This window comes from Podarcis filfolensis, assembly GCF_964270895.1.
Source record: "Podarcis filfolensis genome assembly, chromosome: 1".
Classification (NCBI taxonomy): Eukaryota; Metazoa; Chordata; class Lepidosauria; order Squamata; family Lacertidae; genus Podarcis; species Podarcis filfolensis.
In genome coordinates this window covers 117,540,693-117,563,111 of record NC_139604.1, presented here as the reverse complement: position 1 = coordinate 117,563,111, position 22,419 = coordinate 117,540,693, and the positions used below count along the sequence as shown (strand labels likewise).

At 45.5% G+C, this 22,419-nt stretch overlaps 1 long non-coding RNA gene across 2 annotated transcripts in view; it reads right to left on the bottom strand.

The window, feature by feature from the left end:
• Positions 1-1,232: 1,232 nt before the first annotated feature.
• The window catches only part of LOC310766607, a 64,608-nt gene continuing 43,421 nt past the window's right edge, over positions 1,233-22,419 (bottom strand). The window contains exons 2-5 of one of the 2 annotated variants that reach the window (XR_014550279.1): positions 19,141-19,249; positions 2,730-2,793; positions 1,849-2,012; positions 1,233-1,650 (exon numbers count right to left, since the gene is read on the bottom strand). This is a non-coding gene — a long non-coding RNA (uncharacterized lncRNA). The remainder of the gene's footprint in view (positions 1,651-1,848; positions 2,013-2,729; positions 2,794-19,140; positions 19,250-22,419) is intronic. The other variant, XR_014550280.1, reaches the window with a different exon arrangement.

Genomic DNA, 22,419 nt, shown 5'->3' with positions numbered 1-22,419 from the left:
CCAAATGTTTAGTCTTCAGCTGAACTACTGCCAGGGTGTCGCACGGCATTCTGGGATGGTAGAGCCTGGAGGTACTATGTTAAAACTGTCTCACAGAAGGAGGATGTGTTGTGTGTAGGGCTCCGCATTCAAATTGGCCACCGGTAAGTTGTGGCGGGGGAAGCAGTGGAGGAAACCCACTCCTGCCTGGTGAGCCTTAGGGCCTTGCCAATGACAGAAAAGCCCCAGACTTTTCCCTTAGTGCAATACTTAGTGCAAGCCTAAACCAGTGACAAAAGTGCAGTAAACTTCCTCTGCAATTAAGGGCTGGTGGAGGGAAGTAGTGTTTGTGTCATGGGGAAATAGTTCTGCTCCTGTTTGTAAACCAGCTTGCAGCTCTCCACTTTGGGAGAGAAGTGCCATGGATTAAACTGAGGAAAACAAACCGAAAGGTCCATACATGACAAATTATTGTTGCTTAGGGCAGAGTATAATTTGGCATGGTGTTCAACATGAATTTTTTTCAGCTGTGTGTGTATGTGTGAACATGCCAAGTATAGTTTCTCGGGTCCCCCCCCCCCCATCTGAAGTTCAGTTCCACATCAGCTTGTGATTTTTTTGACTATTTTTATAAGTCCTCATGAAAATTCACCAAAATGTTCTAGTGCAGTGGGGATCCTTTTTCTATTCGTGGAAGCACCGTGTGCAATTCAGAACCCTTCTTTTCCAGGACTCTTAATTGTGCAGGGAGCCTGCATGGGTTGCAGAAATTGAAGCTAAATGGGCAGGGCTGCACACACTGCTCTTTCTAAGTTATGTTGCCCCTTCACAGCAGTAATGACTTTGGTACTGGCCCAAGAAATCTTGCTGCCCGATTGTCCTTATCACCGGTTTAAATGCTTCAGATACCAATCCTTCGCCTCATCTATTCCTCATGCCCCCAAACCCCATGCAAGCTGTAACCAGTTGCTCTTGTGCTCAGATTGTGCTTGTAGCCTTCGCACATCTGGCTGGTCATAGGGAGAACAGGATGCTTGACTAGGTGGGCCATTGGCCCGATCTAGCAGGCTCTCCTTATGGTTTTACTCAGCAGGGTGGGCCTTTCATCATCATCATCATCATCATCATCATCATCATCATATACCCGGAGGTTTCAGGGCGGTTCACAGAAGAAAATCAAAATATAAAACCAGAAAATATATAATCAAAATAAAAACAACAACCCAATAACCCCCGTCCCCCATTTTAAAAGGGCACAGGATGGACATCAAATCAAACCAAGGCCTGGTTAAAAAGGAAAGTCTTTGCCTGGTGCCTAAAGGGGTATAATGAAGGCGCCAGGCGAACTTCCTTGGGGAGAGCATTCCACAGACGGGGAGCCACTTCAGAGAAAGCCTGTTCTCGTGTTGCCACCCTCTGGACCTCTTGTGGAGGAGGCACATGAAGAAGGGCCTCAGAAGATGTTCTCAGAGTCCGGGTAGGTTCACATGGAAAGAGGAGGTCCTTGAGGTGTTGTGGTCCTGAGCCATTTAAGGCTTTATAGGTCAAAACCAGGACTTTGAATTGGGCTCGGAAACTAATTGGTAGCTAGTGCTGTCAGACCAGGATCAGTGTAATATGCTTAAACCGTCTTGCTCTGGTGAGCAACCTGGCCACTGAATTCTGCACTAGCTGAAGTTTACGAACCATCTTCAGAGGCAGCCCTATGCATAATGCATTACGGTAATCTAACCTTAAGGTTACCAGAGCATAGGCAACAGTAGTTAGACTATCCCTGTCCATTCAGGGGCTTAGCTGGGCCACCAGCCGAAGCTGATGCCACCTGAGCCTTGAGCAACAGCAAAGGATCCATGAGTACCCCCAAGCTACAAACCTGCTCCTTCAGAGGAAGTGTAACCCCATCAAGACCATCTGGTCTAGGGAAACAATCACCAACAGTGCCTCAGTCTTATGTGAACTGAGTTTCAGTTTGTTGGCTCTCATCCAGTCCATAACTGAGGCAAGACACTGGTCCAGCACTTCCACTGCCTCACCTGCAGATGTAAAGGATAAAAAGAGTTGAGTGTCATCAGCATACTGCTGACAACGAACCTCCGGATAACCCCATCCAGTGGTGGGGATAGGGGGATAAGGGATAGGATTGAGCCCTGAGGAACCCCACGCTGAAGGTTCCATGGGGTTGAAAAGCATTCCCCAAGCAACACCCTCTAGGAGCAGTCATCCAAGTAGGACTGGAACTACAGCAAAGTGGTGCCACCCAACCCTAGTTCGCTCCAGAAGGATACCATAGTCAATGGTATCGAAAGCTGCTGAGAGGTGGAGAAGAATTAACAGGGACATGTTTCCCTTATCTCTCTCTCAACAGAGGTGATCATGCATGGCAACCAAAGCAGTTTCTGTGCCAAAACTGGGCCTAAACCCCAATTGAAATGGATCCAGAAAATCAGTTTCTTCCAAAAGCACCTGGATCCGGTCTGTGACCACTTGCTCCAGAACCTTGCTCAGGAAAGGGAGCAACTGGCTGGTAGTTTGGTTTTCCAAATCCACTCTCTAAAGCAGGAGTAGGGAACCAGTAGCACTAGACTATAATTCCCATCAGCCCCATCTAGCATGACATTGTTGCCCCAATCCATCTGAAATGCCTCTGGTTCTCCATCCCTGCTTCAAAGAAGTAACTATCACCGGTGCCACTAAATAGTACGGGGGGCAGGAGAGTGTCTCTCATCACTAAGAACATCATAGTTCATTACCTGAAGAGTACATAGGTTTCTACGAGGCGGGACACAGTGATAAAAAGCAAGAGACTTTATTGACCTGATTGCGAACGGAACAGAACTGTCAAACAGGGGCAAAACAACTGCTTATATGCATTTCTGAAGGTCTGGGCCACTGCCACTCTCAACGTGATTGGCTGTCTAAACCCCCAAGCTACGAATCGTAACCCAGAGCTTAAGAGCCAATGCCAGTAGCCCAAACCCTGGCAATACTATGTGATGTATCAAACCAAAACACATGGCTCTGGATCCTAGTCCAGACTTGAGCTCAGGCGAACACAGACCACTGCACACATAACATAACCAATACAGGGAGATGTCAAATGTCCTGTGCCATTTCTGCTGATACCTCTACACAAGTAGAAAGTGATATATGTGCTTGGGACCTTTATTCACAAAAGCAGATATATAATAGTTACGAGGGTGGGATTATTATTATTTCTTCAAATGGTTAATTTGCTGCTAGAAACAACCGTGCGCCATTTCCCCTTCAAAGTGCTGACTGGCTTGTTATTGCATGTGGTGCCGAGGTGTAGCAAAAGAAAAGAAACGAAACGGGGCTAGAGAAAAGAAAAGAAAGCCTTCCCCCTTTCTGTGAAATTGGCTTAATTGAGCAACATCTGTGCAGCAAGCCTGCACCTTTCCATCCGGCCCCCAACTCACCCTGGCCTGCAATAACTTTTCAGAAAGCCATTTCTTTATTTGGGAAGTGTGTCCATAGCTGAGAATATGCCATTTTCATTTCAGAAACCAGGCACTGTGGATATTTATTGCACCCTTAATCCAATAGGGTCCTGTAACACATGTCGAACACATTCCAGAAACATTCACGATCGCAGTGGATGTTATTGGGAAACATGCATTTTCTCAGCAACAAAATTTTGGTATTTTACCACCGGGGGTGGGGGTGGGGGGGATGCGACAAACCTGGAATGAGACAGAAGCACTCTCTCCGAGGAAAGAAATCTATGCAACAAATAAGTAATGGCTATGCATTTTGTGCAAGATTGACAGCCTCTGTCCAGAAATACAGATAATAGGATGCTCACAAAAGACTCATCATTGTAAGGTATCATAGGCTCAAGGGCTGTCATATGGAAGTTAGAGCAAGCTTATTTTCTCCTACTCTGGGAGGTAGGATCCATACCAATGGCTTCAAGTTACAGGAAAGGAGATTCTGACAAAACACCAGGAAGGACTTTCTGACAGTAACTGCTGCTGGACGATTGAACAGACTCCTTTGGAGCTAGGGATTTTCTTTCCTTTTAAGCAGAGTGTGCTGGTCCCATGGGTTTCCGTGAGGCGTGGTCTGAGTCCAGTCCAAGGTCGAGGGTGCAGTATTGAGGCCTTCTGTCAAAGCTGAAGCTGGGTCCAAGGCAGGGAGTTGGGCGAGGTCAGAAGATCCGGCAGTCCAGGGTGCAGGCAGAAACTGGCTCCCACAACTTGGGACTGGGACTGGCTGGCTTTTATCTGCCCCGAGGCATCGGGCGGCCCCAGTCCACAGGTGAGTCACCTCTCCTGGCCTAGAGGCGAGCACTCCTCCTGTGGGAATTTAGTTCCCTCCGCCTCTGTGCCTTGAGCCTCTGCAGCTCAGGAGAGGCTGGAGGGTTACCAGACCCAGAGGCAACCTCAGCCTCCCCTGACGGGGCTGAGAGTGGAGCACCTGCAGGCAATGGGTCCTCCATCACCTCAGGAGCCAGAGCAGACTCAGCTGGTGCCTGCACAGGTAAGGACCCTTCAGGCTCAAGCCCCAGCTGGTTCTGGAGGTGGGGAATCCTGTGCAGGCTGGGATTCCTCAGGTTCAGCCTCCGAGTCTGAATCCCAGGCCATCACACAGAGTTTGGATGGCCATTTGTCATGGATGCTTTAGTTGAGATTCCTGCATTGCAGAGGGTTGGACTAGATGACCCTCAGGGTCCCTTCCAACCCTGCAACTCGATGATTATATGATTCGCTGAGCTGGTTTCTTTGGGAAAACTGGAGTGTACAGTGGTACTTCAAGTTACAAATGCCTCAGGCTACAAATGCTTCAGGTTACAAACTCCGCTAACCTGGAAGAATTGAGAACTTTGCCCCAGGATGAGAACGGAAATTGTGTGCCGGCGGCGCAGCGGCCCCATTAGCGAAAGCACGCCTCTAGTTAAGAGCAGTTTCAGGTTAAGAACAGACCTCCGGAACGAATTAAGTTCATAACTAGAGGTACCACTGTATATGCTTATAATATCTGGCAATTTTTATGTGCATTATAATGCATATTATATGTGAGAATTGTTTGTATTTTTAGCATAACTGGTAAAATGTAACTAACTTCTTGTCGAGATCAAGGAGCAAAGTGGTACTTGGTGGCAGGGAATCTGCATGAATAAGCTCCGCATTGTGCTTTTCAGAAAAATCCATTCCAAGTCAGTCCTCAACACTATTTGGGGGGCTGTTTTTAAAAAGTTTTGCAGCGGGTCCTCGCTTTAATGTTAGTATTTGCAACTGTAATGGAGAACTGTCATATATATTACTACTGCTTTGGATTGAAAGCCCCCTTGTTGAATTTCTTTGCAGATTAGGTGAGGTACACATTATTAAAATATATAAAAAATAAATAAGGTAGGGCCTGTGCCTGAGAGAGTCCTTGCATTTATTTGCAAGGAGCCTGGTATGAGCAGAATCCCACTGTCAGTGGTGAAGAAGAAGGCTTGCTGTGGCCAATAATATTGCCATCCTCAGCAATATTGTGGCCATTTTTTCTTTCTCCATAGGAACAAATGTGTTGAAAATAAAGTGGCAGATCACTGGGTATGGGAGTAAATCTAGTGAGAACTGGAAGAAAAGGAGAAAAACCTCCAGGTGCACCACACGCAATCCCCCCCCCCTTAGGCCCAACACATTTTGGAACAAATACTTCTACAGGAATGACATAGACATAAATAAATAATATGATGCAGACATAAAAACTGGGTGAAACTTTACACACTCTCACAACTTCAACAAAAACAGTACTTCATAGTTACTCATTTAGAAACCTCAAAGGACAGGAAGGAAGGAGGAGTCAAACTGGAATAATTAATCTGGGCAGCTAGATTGGACTGGAGTCCATTGGCTTCAAACCATCTATGCCCATTAAATAAATTTCTATAGTAATCTCTTCACCTGGTGGCCTTTTGCTCTGCATCATGGATTCTTCTTCATTGCCATGTGTTTGTGCTTTATGCTAATCCAACAATTCAGAGATTAGATCAGCCTTTCTCAACCTTGGGTCCCCAGGTGTTCTTGTACTACAAATCCCATCACCCTTGACCATTGGTCATGCTGGCTAGGAACGATGGAAGCAGTAGCCCATCTCAAAGTTGAGAAAGGCTGGATTAGACCTTCTAGTTATCAGCACAAAATCATAGTGATCATGAACTGTCAATTATACAATAGGACACTGGGCTACCTTGCCTCACCCAAGCAATATTCACTTTGTTACTCCAAGTCTTATTAGCAAGATTGGGCGTTCTTGAGCGTTGGCTACTATCCTTTAACCAGTCACGTATTTGTAGCAATAAGCACGGCACTTCTGCTAGCAAGTCGGCAAATCCACTTGGGGAATCCACTTGACAATCGGTGGAAGGTTAGATCTCTCGGGGCCTGGGTGAATTTCCCATTGTTCGTAGTACGTCTCTGCAAAACTGCTGGATCCAAAGCAGCTGAGACAATACAGTTACACACTGAACACACCGATCAACTATAGTCAAACAGCTCCTGTGCACTGAAGGTGTTATAAGTGAGCTGCATCCATTGGTCTTCAGATGCATTCCTGACACAGCGGTAGCCTTTGTACTGCTGTTGAAGTGGCCCCATCCACCACTGCGTTAAAGAAAAAAGAAAGAACGGCTGATGGGAGGAGAGGAAGTATAAGCAGTGGAACCTGCTATCGCTTCTAATTTCTGGAAGGGTATTGAAAGGAACAGAGCTCTGGCGCGGGTGCATCACACACCTGAACTTTGCCTCTTTGATCTTTCCTCCGGGGTCCTTTTTGTTTCCCCCAGCCTGCTGCGGTGGAGAGGTAGGCCTCAGAAGCCTTCTGGCATCTAGCCCAGGCTTTGTGGGCCACTGGAGAGATGCATAGCTAGGTGCAGCAGTGCCCTGCGGCAGGTGTTAAAATGTTGTTCCCGGTTCCTTGGTGGTAATCACTGCAAAACAACCCTGTCTGCTCTCGTCGTATCAACAAGCAGCTTTCGCCCGGCTTGTTGCTAAGAGACGGGACGGTTGCTTACAAGTTGTTTGGTGCCTCTGACTTCCATAATTTATAATTTGTTATCTCAGCATCAAAATTGGTGTTCCGTTCCCCCCACCCCACCTCACCCCCCTTTGCTTAAATTTAATTTTATTTTGCTACAGACCTGATAATTGTTAAAAGGTTGTGCCTCGGACAGCCTTGCTGTTGCTCTTATTATATGCTTGCTTTTGTAAGGTTCGGAGGGTTGGTGGAGAAGGGACGGCAGGGAGAAGAATAAGAAAATGCTATTATAAACTGCAGATGAATATCATTTTTGCCCATTAACTTTTTGCATTATATGACTGGCTGGGTCAATGGATTCCCTCAAGATTTCCTCCCTATTGAAAAACATGCTTCTGTCCAACCAAGAAGGAAATGAATTGAAATGATTTCAATTTAAACAAGAAACAAGCCGTCTCTCGCAGCTCTACACTTCAGCACCTAATGGCTGAACTCATCAATCCTACTCTTGCGAAGTTCAGCACTATAGGCATTTAACCAGTGCCAGAAATTACCCATGTGCATTAATCTAGTTCTTGTGACTACACAAAGCTTACCTCGCTAAAGTGTTTTATACTTAACACTAGTTAAATCAGCCCTGTGAGGGGGGCGGCGGGCGGCGAGGGTTAACGCCGGAGTGGAAATGAGAATAATTTGTAGAGTTGTTAAGTTGCAAAATAATTCTGTCACAGTTCACTGGTTAAAGGGGAGGGGGGACTGACAAACTTATTACTATGGTCCCTGGTGGAAATTAAGAATACCAACCTGGAGTTAGGATTTAGTTGGCTGCTTAACAACATATTTATACACGAAGCGAGCCGGGCTGCATTGAGGGACACAGATTTGAATATTACAATGTCACCACCAGCGTGGCTTTAGTACTCTGCCACGGATGGAGCAATCCTGTCTGCTGTGCTAGGTTTGGATTTGGGTGTGTGGAGTCCCTGCTGTCTAGCTATGTCTGGCACTGCTAGCCTCTGCCAGTGAGGAAGAGCCAAAAGGGATCTGCGCCCAGCTGTGGCGGAGGCGACTGCCATTGTAAACTTCAGCAACAAGGTATTTCAGGATGGGGGGAGAGGGGAGCTGGGCTGGCAGAGAATCCAGTGCATCCTGGCATAGGCCACATTTGGACCATACATTTAGAGCACTGTGATGCCACTGCAAAGAATCCTGGGAACTGTAGTTTGTTAAGGGTGCCGAAAGTTATTGGGAGACCCCTGTTCCTCTGAGAGAAATACAATTCCCAGGATCAACAAGCAATCCCTCTTCACAGGGAACTCTGTGAAAGGAACAGGAGCCTCCTAACACCTCTCAGCTTCTTTAACAAACTACATCTCCCAGAATTCTTTGGGGGAAACTATGGCTGCTTAAAATGGTATCATAGTGCTTTGAATTTATGGTGTGAATGTGGCCTTAGTCCTCTTGCTGCCGCACAATGAAGGAAAGAAAGTCATGTTAACCACCATCTCTACATCTATTGTATTAAACAAAATAATAAAAATCTCTAGCTTTGAAAATGTCCTCTATGGACAGCTGTTGGATTCCTAAAAACTACTTTGATTTCACCCAAACACAATTTTTTGATTAAAGCAGCCTCACTGGTTCCCTATTTGAGTGCTGTGTTATTTGGTTCTACAGAGTGCAGATTAACCATTCCCAGCATGAAGCAGCGGAAGGGAGAAACTGGTCCAATTGGGGAGCAATTTCATCTGTATGTGCAAACAAAACAAAGCAAAGTAATTACTCCAGAAATTGCCACAGGAATAGAATCAGAAGCATTTGCTTTGGGATGAAGAGAAATTAAATATGCAATGGGGCATTGCACCCCCTCCCCACTTTGGTGGTGTAGGGAAGGGAAGCAAGGGGGAGAGAGAGAGAGAGAGAGAGAGAGAGAGAGAGAGAGAGAGAGAGAGAGAGAGATCCCTAAGGATCAGATCAGTTTGGGAATGGCTAGGAAGAACCGGGAAAAGCTGGCTTAGAGAGTAAGGCCAGCGTAAACCCTATGCACTAGTAATGAGCCCATTCTTTGAATATGATACTGTCCACACACAAGATGGAGGTATCAGCAAACTCAGGGGAACCTTAATGCTTGCATAGATGATAAGTAAAAGTTACAGTGTTACCTCGGGTTAAGTACTTAATTCGTTCCAGAGGTCCGTTCTTAACCTGAAACTGTTCTTAACCTGAAGCACCACTTTAGCTAATGGGGCCTCCTGCTGTCGCCGCCCCGCCGGCGTGCAATTTCTGTTCTCATCCTAAAGCAAAGTTCTTAACCCGAAGCACTATTTCTGGGTTAGCGGAGTCTGTAACCTGAAGCGTATGTAACCTGAAGCGCATGGGAGCCAGCGTTTGTCCACAGACAGCTTTCTGGAACATGCAAACAGCATGACTAAACCACTTCTGGCGCAATGGAACATCGTGACAGAAACCAGAGCACACAGAAACACCCTTTACTTTCCTGGGACCTATTTATCTACTTGCACTAGGGTGCTTTTGAACTGCTAGGTTGGCAGGAGCTGGGACAGAGCAACAGGAGCTCACCCTGTTGAAGGGATTCGAACTGCCGACCTTCTGATCAGCAAGCCCAAGAGGCTCAGTGGTTTAGACCACAGCATCACCCACATCCCACATGATAGATAGATGATAGATAGATAGGTAGATAGGTAGATATAGATGATAGATAGACAGATAAGAGAAAACCCTAAGGGGGAAACATCTACCAATCAGTGGGAACTGAGCATGCCAAGTAGACACAGAATGCTGGCTTCCTATTCGTCTGGAACACAACAATGAGGGGAAAGGGGATGGAATGGTGTATCCAGGAAAAGGGCATGGAATAAGAACACTGCATACTGCAACATTATGTTACTGGCCCCACTTGTGAAAATGTACTAGTAAGGACCCGGCGGGATCCATGTGAAAGTGATTGCAGCAGGGGGAGGACATGACAGAGGCATGTGAAATTATGCACAATGCTTAATAGGGTTGAGAAGAAACTATTTATTTCCACAATTTATATACTGCTTAATCACACATGTGTTGGTGGGGGGGGGAGGCATATGGTCGACTAACAATGAGTTTAAGTGAATTAAAAATGAATTTAAACCATAAAATCAGAGTCAAGTTAAAAACCTGCTTCCATTAAAAAAAAAAAAAAAGTATTCATGAAGTGCTGGAAGGTCAACAGGGAGCGGGGCCCCATCTGACCTCAGCCAGAAGGGAGTTTCACAAAATTGGGTGCACAATACTGAATGCGCTGAATCAAGATTTACTGGCAGATTACCTGGGTGAGCTCCAGTAGATCTGCAAGGGTTTATGCTTCCCAGGTGTCTAACAAAGTCAATCTCATCCTCCCAAATTAGGTTGCTGAGATGGAGAAAACTAACCAGGAGTAGACTTTTGTGTGAAATCCCAGTGAGATCAGTTTGGGGCTCATCCAGCCTTCCTTTTGTACCATGCTTCTAGGCAGAAGTCCGGGCTTTAAAGCTCTGTTTTGTTGTTTTTGTTGGGGTTTTTTTGTCCCAGTGCTTTCCCTGGAGAAACCCTGAGTTTTATCTCTGAATCAGATCAAACAGCAATAAGGTTTTCTGCAGATTGACATTTGCTCTGATTCCTACGATGCCTGACAGTCTTGACAGACGGCACAAGGTAAGCCTTTCCTCTTTTTGATAATTTTCATTTTTCAGTTTAACAACAATAATAATCAATTTCGTTTACATACATACTTGTATTGACTTCCCTCCTCCCCTTACTAGGTTTCTTGTAAAAACTGCATCTCCCCCTTAACTCCTTTCGTTTGTTACTCTCTACAATTCTTCCAAAGTCACCTTTTAACTGCTTGATATTAAATTAATCCTGCTGATGTGTTAAATTGTGTGCAATAATTTTTAGATAGTCCACATATCTCCCCCATTCTTTGTCAAAACTTCTTTCTTCTTGATTTCTTAATCTTCCTCTAACTTTTGCCATTTCTTCATAGAAATGACGTTCATTTCCAGTAACTTTGCTTGCCATTTTTTCTTCGTTGGGGCAGTGTCCTCTTTCCATCTCTGAGGCAAACCTATCCTGACCCAGTCTGATGTCACAAGTGCCTTGCCAGGATACTCCAAGTCAGCCTTTCTCAGCTTCATGCCCTCCAGAAGTTTTGGCCAATGGTCAGGGACCGTAGGGCTTGTATTCCAGCAACATCTTGTGAGCACCACTTACAGCCCTTAACTTTCCCATCCTACCACCCCCTCAAAAAAACAAAAATTAAGAACCAGTCCTTGCTTCAAATAGGCTACCTATTGTGTATTTTATGTACTGATTTTATTGTGCACCAATAAGTTATGACATTCTGAAGTTCTCTACAAATAATAATATTAAACAATAATATAAATGTAGGATAGACAGCATCTTAAAAAGTTGAGACATCACCTTGCTGACAAAGGTCCGTATAGTTAAAGCTATGGTTTTCCCAGTAGTGATGTATGGAAGTGAGAGCTGGACCATAAAGAAGGCTGATCGCCGAAGAATTGATGCTTTTGAATGATGGTCCTGGAGGAGACTCTTGAGAGTCCCAGGGACTGCAAGAAGATCAAACCTATCCATTCTGAAGGAAATCAGCCCTGAGTGCTCACTGGAAGGACAGATTGTGAAGCTAAGGCTCCAATACTTTGGCCACCTCATGAGAAGAGAAGACTCCCTGGAAAAGACCCTGATGCTAGGAAAGATTGAGGGCACAAGGAGAAGGGGACAACAGAGGATGAGATGGCTGGACAGTGTTCTTGAAGCTACCAGCATGAGTTTGACCAAACTGCGGGAGGCAGTGGAAGACAGGAGTGCCTGGCGTGCTCTGGTCCATGGGATCACGAAGAGTCGGACATGACTAAACGACTAAACAAAGTGTAGGAAATTATGCATTGACCTGGGAAAGTTTTGCTCCTCTCATAACACTAAAAACTAATGGGCATCTAATGAAGCAGAATGCCGGAAGATTCAGGACAGAGAAAAGAAAGTACCTATTCGCACAGCACAGAGATGAATTTTGCAACTCCTTTCTACAGGAGGTGGTGACAGGCACTAAAGCGGATGGCTGTAAAAGAGGATTAGACAAATTCGTGGAGGTAAAGGTAAGGTAAAGGTAAAGGACCCCTGGACGGTTAAGTCCGGTCAAAGGTGACTATGGGGTTGTGGCGCTCATCTTGCTACCAGGTTGATGGAGCTGGCATTTGTCCAAAGACAGGTTTCTGGGCCATATGGCCAGCATGACTAAACCGCTTCTGGTGCAACGGAACACCATGATAGAAACCAGAGTGCACGGAAACACCATTTACCTTTCCACCACAGTGGTACCTATTTATCTATTTGCAGTGGTGTGCTTTCGAACTGCTAGGTTGGCAGGAGTTGGGACAGAGCAACAGAAGCTCACCCCGTCACGGGGATTCAAACTGCTGACCTTCCGATGGGCAAGCCCAAGAGGCTCAGTGGTTTAGACCACAGCGCCACCCACGTCGTTGTGGTAAAGGCTATGAATGGCTCCTAGCTATGATAGCTATGCTCTGCCTTCACGTTTGGAGACAGTATGCTTCTGAATACCAGTTGCTAGAACCCACAGGAAAGGATAGTGTTGTTGCCCTCAGGTCCTGTTTGCAGGCTTCCTTTAGGGTTCTGGAGGATCACTGTGAGAACAGGATGCTGGACTAGATGGAACACTGACCTGATCCATCAGGCTGTGTGCCCAAAGTGTGGGCACTGACCTGATCCATCAGGCTGTGTGCCCCGTGTGGGCAGACAAGAGGAGGGAGAAGAAGGAAGGGTAAAAAACAGAGAGAAAGAAGGGAGGTGTGTGTGTCTGTGTGTTTTAACAGAAGTGGATCACCTCTAACACTCCAGAACATTGATTTTCATCAGCCCCAACCAGGGATGATGAGAGTGATAGCTCCACAGCTTCTGGATGACACTAGGTTTATCACTCAGGTGCAGAAAAACAACAACAAAAGTAAATTTGAGGAGCTGAGCCTTCTGTTTTAATTGGGACCGAGAACTGAGGGGTTAAGCCAAAATCTGCATGGAATTCAATACATTCTCACTGGACACATTTCACTTAAAAAAATAAATAAACCACCTTGTTGTTAGCTTTAAGTAATTGTGCCCAATTATTTCCACATCTCTTTGCTGGCCTTCTAGAATTCCAGACCCTTCGGAATCTATACTTTCTCATTCTCCTCTCTCTCTGTGGGCGCGCGCACACACGCACACACACACACACACACACACACACACACTTTGGTTGAGCCAGAAGGGGAAAAGGAATCAGAGGTGAGTTCCCATTACTAATTTAGCTGAAGCCCACCTGTGAAAACATGAGAAAGGTATCCAGGGGGCTGTCTTCGGTTGTGCACTCAGGTGCGTCCACAGTCTAATCAGCCGCTTCGTCTCTGGGCCTCTGCCAAAAAACTGATGAGTTATTCTACCATGCAAAATCAATGTCTGCTCAGCAGGCCAAATCCTAGGCTGGCGGGGGCTGGGGGGTGGGAGGAAGACGGTAGCAAAAGCTGGTGGGCCATTATCCGTATATATCGTTCCAGAATTCAAATTTGATTGCTGTTGTTTTTAACTTCTTTTTTCTTTTACAAGTACGCCCTCTTCTCTGAACTGCGGTCGCGTTCAATGTGTTCTGAAGGAGAGAAAACACGTAGCATTTGCGAATGGCCAGGCAAGTTTTGAGAAAGGTTTGGAAGGCTTCTCTTTCATGACCGATTTAAACCTCAGCACAGACAAGGGAGGAATGTGGCACAGAGAAGAAAAAAAAACATCCCCTGCAACTTGTAAATATAGGACAAACAATTGTTTCAAATGTTCTAACATGCTCTCCTTTCTTCGGCTGCAAACATTATTTTCCAGACTATAATTATAATCAATCTTTCTCCTTCTCTTTTCCTACTAGTTAACTGGGATTAAGATGCCAGATCAAACTGCTGCGTATTAGCGATGTGCAGAGACAACAAGATCTGCCTTGTTATCCGTATCTGTAGCATCTGGAAGCAACCTGATCTGTTTTGAACACACCTGGGCCACATCTTCACTATACAGTCATTCCTCAGAAGTCGAACACCTTGCGAGTCGAACGTTTTGGCTCCTGAATGCCGCAAACCCGGAAGTGAGTTTTTGCGAACGTTCTTTGGAATCCAAACGTCAGACGTGGCTTCCGCGGCTTCCGAATGGCTGCTGGAGCTTCCTGCAGCCAATCAGAAGCCATGCCTTGGTTTCTGAACGTTTTGGAAGTCGAACGGACTTCTGGAATGGATTGCGTTCAACATCTGAGGTACGGCTGTACCTTTAAAGCAGTGTAATACCACTTTAAACAGTCATGGCTTCCGCAAAGAGTCCTGGGGACTGTATTTTCTTAAAGGGTGCTGAGAGCTGTTAGGAGAACCCTGTTCAGAGCTGCAAATTCCCACAGTTCCCTGGGAAGAGGGATTGATGGTTAAACCACTCTAGGAACCAAGGCAAACAAGGCAGACACAGCTCCTTCCAATGACCAGGAGAGAGCAGTGGGGTCAAGGACAATGTCACAACTCCAGCCATGGAAGGAGCAATGGGTTTGGTGCCAACAATCTGCCCTGCATCAACAGCATTGGTACTCTCTATCCTTCACCCCACCTTTTTTCACAGAAAATTTTCAGAGCCTAAGACATGGTCATGGGACTAAATCAAAGGTGCTCATGCCAATGATGGCGCAAATCCCTTTCTGTTTTGCACCAGTATGATAGGGAGGCCATTGGTTTTTTTGTGTGTTTTCTTGGGTTCGGTGCCCTCCAATGCCCATCTCAAATCCTATCTGCTTACCAAGGTGCAAGGCAACACTATCAAGGCATTGACCAAAATCAAGACTCTATTATACCAACCACTCAATATTCTCAATGGAGAGGGTACGTTAAGTAATATGTTTGAATGTTGAATGTGTAAATTTATGTCTCGAGTCAATGGATAAAACAATTGCCATTAGATGTGCTGCTGTATAAGTGTTTAATGGTTCTTGTATTTGGAAGAGGAAGAGGAGGAGGAGGAGGAGAGGGAGGAAGAAGAAGAGGAGGAAGAGGAAGAAGAAGTTCTCTGTGTCTAAGTCTGCATTCACATGGCTTATGATCCCATTCCCCCAACGTTTCACTTTATATTTGAGTTTTGCACAATTTGAAAGCCATTTCTGGAAAACTAACGGAATATAGCACGTGTTTAGTGCTTATTCCCATGTTACGTGATTCCAGAAAATATCTGTTTACAGCCCCATATACCTGGAAAAGTGACGGAATTTGGGGTGGTATGCTGCTTTCCTACTGTTTTAGTGAGTGAACTGAAGAAGTGATGAGTCCCAACAACGTTCAGCGTTGTGTCATACCACGGCCACTTGTGTGAATGAAATTTAGCGTGCCATGCTGGTATACCCGGAAAAAAAGCCACAACCCCATAATGCAACAGGTGACGCAGTGTGAAAGGAACATTAGGAAATGAGACAGAAGTAGCAGCAGTACAATCTGGAAAACCAACCTAATATTACCCACTTCTGAATGCACCTCGAAAGTGGTATGTGTAATGGTGAATTTGGAGTGTGTAAAACAGAAAAAGAGGAATGCATGCAGAAAAAAACTACATAACCATTAAAGCAACAGCACTACAACCCACATTCACAAATATTTGAGGACTCTTACTTGTTTAATATATTCCTAAATTTTCTATACATTCCAAACCACATTATGTTTACAAAGGCAAGCAGGAAGAAAGGAGCGCAATGCATTAAAGCGCGATGGTGAATATGGACTAATAGGATAGCTACAGATACCTCACTATTTCCCCTAATAGTTTCTAAAACTCTTTTGCCACCGGAGCACGGCGTAATTGCTAATCCATATGCATCACTGCTGCGTTTACGTCTAAACAGAAGGTAAAATGCATCTACCTTCCACGGCGTATCCTTTTGAATGTCTTAAGCCTGCAAGAAATGCACATGAATAGTAATGTCTTCCCTCAGGATGGTTTTGAACCGGCACTCTTGAGAGGAAACTTACAGCAGAGGAAGCCTCACATGCCACCCAAGTCTCTTTTAATTAGCGCACACATGTGTCCCCTCTCCATATCCCCTGTCCCGCTTCAAAGGTATGATTAAAATGTCTGCCATTTCATTTTAGCATCAGCCCGCGCTCCGTGCTGATGTTCGTCAGGCTAAACTCAAAACACCATTTTCTTCCTCTCTCTTCCCCCCGCCCCTCCGCATTTTATGCTGTTCCCACATGCAGAGTGGCGCTTTTTGTTGGCTGCCGAAGAACTAAGTGTTTTTTGGCAGTGTGTTGGTCCTGGACCGAAGCCACGCAAGCAACTCTTCCAGAGTCAGAAAGGCCCAGAGGATTAGAGATCAATGGATTTAGTTATCTGGTGAAGTCCCCCTGCCTCTCTGGTGCCATTAATAGGATTTTGCTATTGTGCAAGGCACCTGAACCTTCCCCCTTTGCATGCTAATCTGAGCAAACTGGGGCTTAATGCTGGATTGCTTATTGTCAGCAAGATTATTATTTATTTTTTTACTCTTACTGTATCTCTGGAAAACTTTATTTTACACAGTAGTCCGAGGGATTGAAAATCTCTTGTGCGGCGGGATGGAGAGGCAAGCTTTGTAAACCCGCAAATTCTTTCCCTCCTTGGATTAACATCTGAGCCAGAGAAGAATTGCTGACACTTAATCCCCAAATGCAGTTAGATCAACATGTTGCTTATATGGCTAAAACTGGGGTGGGGAGATAAAAGCCCACACCTAGTGAAGGGACCATTGCATTTACTAGTTCCTACATTTTTAATGGAACTAAATTACTTCATTAGGATGCACGGGCATGTGTAGAAAGAAGGTGCAAGTGGAAATCTGAGGGTAGGAAGAACTCCCCCCCCCCAGCAGAGGTTCAATAGGAGGTGGGTTCTCTCCTTCTAACCTTGGTATTGCCCTTGAAAACTGAATCAAACCATCCCCAACTCAATTCAGCAGCATCACCCCAGAGAAAGGAGCTCCAGATTCAGGGTGTGTTCACATTACTGTCTTAAGCCTAGTGAAGTTGTTGTTTTTCTGGGGTGTTTCACAGCTCTCTCTCTCTCTCCTCTTCCACCAGCTGTTCCCACCAACTTAGCTTCAATTGATCAGGGAGTGCTGACAGAGAGGGGACATATTTTCTATGGAAAGGTGTTCACACCTTGGCTAGAGACGAATTAGGAAGGGTGTAAGGACTCAGATTAAAAACCCAGCACTGGAAATACAATGAGTGCAAACACAGCCGAAGTGCAGATGGGAAGATGTTTCTGAACCTTTGGACTGGCTCAGAAAAGTTATCCAACTTGTGATGATTTCCCCCCTCCAGATTAACCTGACACTAGCTTTCGAGTGCCTTATCGTATCCATCCTTTACATATTGTTTTCCCTGGTTTTCCCAGTAGTGATGTATGGAAGTGAGAGCTGGACCATAAAGAAGGCTGATCACCGAAGAATCAATGCTTTTGAATTATGGTGCTGGAGGAGACTCTTGAGAGTCCCATGGACTGCAAGAAGATCAAACCGATCCATTCTGAAGGAAATCAGCCCTGAGTGCTCACTGGAAGGACAGATCCTGAAGCTGAGGCTCTAATACTTGGGCCACCTCATGAGAAGAGAAGACTCCCTGGAAAAGACCCTGATGCTGGGAAAGATTGAGGGCACAAGGAGAAGGGGACGACAGAGGATGAGATGGCTGGACAGTGTTCTTGAAGCTACTAACATGAGTTTGACCAAACTGAGGGAGGCAGTGGAAGACAGGAGTGCCTGGTGTGCTCTGGTCCATGGGGTCATGAAGAGTCGGACACAACTAAACAACAAAATTCCTAAACGAAACAGTATTGTGGCCCTTTAATTGTGCAAGCTGAGTTTGCTGATATGTGACTCAGTCTCACCCCAAAACAGCAACACTGTGGAAGCGCCCTCAGACCCAGAAGAAACACCGATGATGAGAATTGTAGAATAATAGAATAGTAGAGTTGGAAGGGATGATGAGAGTCATCTAGTCCAAACCCCTGCAATGCAGGAATCTTTTGCCCAACGTGGGGATCAGGCCCATGACCCTGTGATTAAGAGTCTCATGCTCTTCTGACGGAGCATGGCCAATCTTTTCTCAATCTTCCTGTGGTTGTCAGGAAGGAGAATCTTGCAGAACATCTAAGACTGACAGCAGGAAGGGGGAAAAATGAAGACCATTAACTCTGATGCTTAACTCTTTACCTGTCCCCTGTTTTTCTCCTGTTCCCATCTAGGGATAGATGTGTCGGTTTTGGTTTCTCTTAGTTTCTTATTTTTCCAATCTTATGTTTATTTCTGTATCACTATGCCTTTATTATTATTATTTAAAAGCCCTAAAAACCGTAGCCCTGTTAGTGTGCATTTCTCCTATTATATGGATCACATATTATTTTTAAAGCAATGCATTTTTTGGGTTAGGGAACTGTGGTGCAAAATTGGGAGACATATACATTTCTTAAGGATTAGCTACATTTAGTTTCATGTTTTGGACTGGCACGCCTGAATTGCATTTCCATTAAAATGCAAAATTAACCAAATTTCTGCCCCATACTTCCCCTCCAGCCATACAATGGCAGCACCAGGAAAAAGAACAATTGGGGGAGTACAGAAGGGGCAAATTATATTTCTAGATGGGCAAGAAAGACAAATAAGAGCACGTGTTAATGACAGCAGTTCAGAAATGGGGAGCAAGTGCCTTGCATGGACACTTGCCCCCTTGGATGCCCCCTATGCAGCCATAGCAAAGTTGTCTCTGGGAACGCAAACTAAAAATGGGCATTTGGGGAAGGCAAGCACACAGAGAGGCAGCTATTGGACCTCCCCTGCTCACTGCTTCTACCCTCTAGATCACATCACTTTTCAGACGTTTGGCAGAAAGCCTTGTTAGTTTGTCCTTAAATGAAACCACAGCATTCTTTTGGGGAAAGCCTTTCTGGTTACGAAACAAGCATCAAAAACAAACAATTGAATAACTTTAGTTTCTGCAGAATTGCAAATTTGGGTTTCCCAAATGCACTTGGTGGAGGGGGGTGGGGGGGAATCTATCAGTTGCCAAAGCGAAAGATTACCTAGAATGTTCCTTTTATTGCTGGTCTTCTTCTTAAAGTATGGCAGAGAGGAGATGGTCAACCTTCCGGCTTCCTGTCTTGCTCCTGTTGCGTTTCTCAAGAAGTGAAACTGTGTAGAAAGAAAAAAGAAAAGGAAGGAAGGAAGGAGGGAGGGAGGGAGGGAAGAAAGACTCCTGCGCTTGGTCTTATCTATTATGTGTTAATTGAAAACATCTGCAGGTACCCTTTGTTTGTTTTATTCTCAACCTATGTAAGCATAAACCCTCTATTCCATATGGCAAGCATGATTAAATGGTTTAGTTTAGCATTCACTGGCTTCACCCCCGCACCCTCAAAACAGCACTCGTTCTCCATGTCACTGCATACTTAATCCAGCCGCTGCTAAGCAAAGAGATCTAAGCGAAGTGGTTCTAAGGAACAACGCCAAATGGTGAGCCAGAGTAGGGCAGAGCGCAGTAATATGCTACTGCTCTAGCAAGGGAGATGATAAGAAAGGTGTAGCTAGTGCTGAGTCCACGTTCCTGAGACTTTCTCCTTCTCATGACAGCTCTGAGTAGGTTGGTGAGGTCATCTTCTAGCCAATTGAAGGGCAACAAGTGAGGGACTCACTGGACATGTTTGCTCTACATTGCCGAACATGAATGAGGCTGTGAATAAGGACCAGATCCACACACTGCATATTTGAGTTTGGATGCACTCATTGAGGCATGTATAAAACCTACAAGGTGCATAATTCAGACTGTGTTGGTCTCTTGGATGCATGATCATGTCTGGTGGGGATGGGTAATGAGACCTGGATGGGTTGGGTAGTCTACATAGCAGACTACATCATCATCATCATCATCATTATTAGTAGTAGTAGTAGTACACCACCCAGCTGTCCTGCATGCATCAGGATCTGAGATTCTATGGGAGACTTCAGATGGTACATGGAGTCCTCTCTGCTTTCCCCACTTGCTTTTGAGAAACAATGTGAGGAAGAGATGCCTGAAGGGACTCATTTGCAGCCCAAATTTCCAAATCCATTTCAGACCTTGGATGCATACACACTATACATGTAAAACACATTTCTCCCTCCACCCAAGAAAATCTTGGGAACTATAGGGTGCTGGCAATCGTAGTAGTGGTAGTAGTAGTAGTAGTAGTAGTAGTAGTAGTAATAATAATAATAATAATAATAATAATAATTTGTATCCCACCCTCCCCGGCCAAAGCTGGGCTCAGAGCTACTAACAACAAGTAAAAATACCACAGTGTACATAAAATCACATAGTCAATTAATTAAAATACATTCTAAAATCAATTCAGAATCAAATTAATGGCAACCATCGGGTTAGAGTTCTATGAGGATTACAGAAGGAGAGAGGGGGTCAGACTGTGCCTTGGCCAAAGGCCTGGTGGAACAGCTTCATCTTGCAGGCCCTGCAGAAAGATATCAAGTCCCGCAGGGCCCTAGTCTCTTGTGACAGAGCGTTCCACCAGATTGGGGCCACGTCCGGAAAAGCTCTGGCTCTGGTCAAGGCCAACCTAACCTCCCTGTGGCCCGGGATCGCCAAGATGTTTTTATTTGAAGACCATAAGGTCCTCCTTGGGACATACCAGGAGAGGCGGTCCCGTAGGTACGAGGGTCCTAGGCTGTATAGGGCTTTAAAGGTTAAAACCAGCACCTTAAAGCTGATCCTGTACTCCACTGGGAGCCAGTGTAGCTGGTATAGCACTTGGCAAATGTGATCCCATGGTGAGGACCCCGTAAGGAGTCTCGCCACAGCATTCTGCACCCGCTGGAGTTTCTGGGTCAGTCTCAAGGGCAGCCCCACGTGGAGTGAGTTTAAATAATCAAGCCTGGAGGTGACCATTGCGTGGATCACAGTGGCTAGGTCAGGGCGAGAAAGGTAAGGGACCAACTGCTTAGCTTGGCAGAGGTGAAAAAATGCCACCTTTGTTATAGCTGCAGTAAACTACAAATCCCATGATTCCCCCCCCAAGGGGAAATGTGCTTCAAATGTATGGTGTGCACACAGCCCTGGACTGTATTTAGATTAGAGGTGGGCCATCTTTCCTTGAGAGAGGACCACATTTCCTCATGGGAAATGAGGAAATGGAGGTTGTCCACTTGCTAGCAGTGGATAGGGCAAGAGTCGGAAACAGGCAAGGAGAAGAAGAAGAGGAGGAGGAGGAGGAGGAGGAGGAGGAGGAGGAGGAGGAGGAGTTTGGATTTGGTATCTCGCTTTATCACTACCCTAAGGAGTTAGTCTCAAAGCGGCTAACAATCTCCTTTCCCTTCCTCCCCACAACAAACACTCTATGAGGTGAGTGAGGCTGAGAGACTTCAGAGAAGTTTGACTAGCCCAAGGTCACCCAGCAGCTGCATGTGGAGGAGCGGGGAATCAAACCCGGTTCACCAGATTACAAGTCTACCATTCTTAACCACTACACCACACTGGCAGAGCCAAGGATGAGTGGTTCTACCCCTTCCCTCTCTCTTTCCACTACTACCCCTTGTCTCTTCCACAACCCCATTCCTGCCACTTCTCCCCTTCTTGCCATCCCCATGAAACTAGACTCTAGGCCCAAGAAGTTGCATCCCCTAACCCTCAGCAGCATGGAGCATGATCCATATGGGCTGTGATCCAAAAGCAATTGCGTGTGGGGTCCAGAAACCCTGTACACTACTCCCTCATTGCTTAGCCCTGTGTGAAGGAAGGAGGTGCTGGTGGGGGGAATATAATCCCTAATGAGATCCATTTCTAAGAATAGATCAAATGTGACACAGCTGCGACTGATTAAATGTGAAGGGCTTCTTCAATGCGCTAATAAATTACAGCAACTTTCCGGGCATGTTTTTCTTTCTTTTACTCTCTCCCCTGTTCTATCTGCAGTGCTTAATTTGGGATATCTGTCAACAGCTCCCTCACACCAGGCAGCAAATACAGAAACCTTCTCCCCTGTACCTGCTTCTTCCGATCCTCGGTCTGCCTCGCTGCTAGCATTATCTCCAGGCCTGTGTTTGTTAAGTTAATGCAGTCGTACCTGGGTCCTTCCCCTCATTTCAAAGCATGTCTTCCTTCGCTATTCCTTCTAGTAGCACTCCCCAATGGGTTGCTCGTATCAGTCCACAGTGACTGATTTACACACTATATAGACTCGGGAAGCATAAAGATGCATCATGCATAGCAGCGCCTTGGCAAGGAACAGGGACATGTACAAATTAATTCCCATGATATTTATGAGGGACTTCCACATGGAGGGACTGATATATATATATATATATATATATAT